Below are 1,675 nucleotides of genomic sequence, written 5' to 3' on the forward strand. Positions count from 1 at the left end.
CGAGATACTCTGTTCCATGTTCAGGGATCACTATCTGTCTGTCATTAACTCAGTCATGCATGTAGCTCATGGCTCTCGTTACTATTCCGTTTTTTGCAGCACAGGGTTTCACAAAGTGGACATTTGGGTAATATTCCCGTTTTCTGCGTAAGATTGATTTATTATTTACCCACGTGCCTAGTACAGCAAGTATGGGAGCAGTTCTAAGCTGCAGAGAACTAGACACGTGCTGATCCTCAGTTTGTGGAGAGGGCACATTGTGATAAAATGTTCTTACGAATAGGTGTTGCACTATACAGCATGGAGTCTACACCTCCATTGCACGCATTTTCTCTGAAAGAGAGGGCGCACCACATTTGTAGGTTATGTTAGTAAGTTTGAACCAATTGGTCGAAATTTTGAATTAAGTGAAAACTTGTTCAGGTCCCCTCATATTTCTCGTGGCGCTATGAACGTTTTCCCTCCTTCTGAATATCTCACCAGCAGAAGTCAGGTGGCTTGATTTCTCATTCAAGAGTGAAACTTTTGTTTGCGACGGAGGATGTTTTCAGAGCATTTACACAGAGGTCATACCAGTTACGTACGTGATTAAATTTAGACAGGATTAGGAGGCTCTCAGTGTAAGAGGGCGGGTTGAAACGGCACTACGTACCATTCTTCCTCTCCTTATTTTATTTTTTTAAAGTGAATTTTGGAAACGTGTCACTCAGGGAAAATGGAAAGGCAGTGCTGTCAGGCGAATTCTGTGACGCTCTGTCTCCCAGTGCAGGTCCGGAGAAAGCGCCACAGCCCACCAGAGAACTGCTCGTGGCATCACAGCCACGGTCAGTGGTCCTGCAGAGTCTGCAGAAAAACGGCTTATACCCAACTCGAGAGCCTGGCTGTTGCCTGCCGTGATAGTCTAGTGGTTAGGACATTGCGTTGTGGCCGCAAGAACCCAGGTTCGAATCCTGGTCACGGCATTGGGGCGATATTTTTATCTCATTTTCTAAGCAGCTAACTATTCTTATTTATCGACAACAAAAATATACTGCACCCAATTATGCTTCAGTGAATTATTGCCGTCATCAGTGGCTTCCCTTTACATTCTGTCGAATAATGGGTAAAAATTTAGAACTCCTTTCAACAATTACTGTGAAGTTCGCCGTCAGTCTCGGCAACTACAGTAATCTACTACACTGCAATTCAGACACCGAAAATTACTCTCTGGACTGAATTCCTGATCGGCTAGTTGCTAATTTGCAATTTATCCCTAACACCACAGGAAAGATATCTCAGCCATGTTCTAGTTGCAGTGCCAAACAACTAGTGTGTTGAAGTATAAGAAATTTTGTAATGTATCTGTCATGACGAAATGTCTTACTTCTGTGGACAGTCAAGCCCAAGACTTTGTTGTCATTGTTTTAGCTATTCATGTCCGTACGTTCTATCTTGAGACAGATACGATAGAATATATCATTTTTTGTTTTGTTTTAAAAAGGAACCCTCTACGGTGTCGTGGTAGTGTCTAATGTGCCCTCACCCTTAGCCAGGTTGAATTACAATAAGGAGAACCCATCTGAAATCTTCCTGTTAGTATCATGCTAGTGAAATATCACCAGTCTGGCTACGATGGCCGACCTGTGCGGGTGTGCTGTGTTTACATCACCGCTGCTGCTGGCCGAGTGGTATTGCT

The 1,675-nt window shown here is 43.5% G+C and overlaps 1 non-coding gene across 1 annotated transcript; it reads left to right on the forward strand.

Moving 5' to 3' along the window:
• The first annotated feature begins 890 nt into the window (after positions 1–890).
• On the forward strand, positions 891–962 carry Trnah-gug. The gene has a single exon. It is a non-coding gene; the product is annotated as a tRNA-His (tRNA).
• The last annotated feature ends 713 nt before the right edge of the window (positions 963–1,675 follow it).

This window comes from Schistocerca americana, chromosome 2, assembly GCF_021461395.2.
Source record: "Schistocerca americana isolate TAMUIC-IGC-003095 chromosome 2, iqSchAmer2.1, whole genome shotgun sequence".
Lineage (NCBI taxonomy): Eukaryota > Metazoa > Arthropoda > Insecta > Orthoptera > Acrididae > Schistocerca > Schistocerca americana.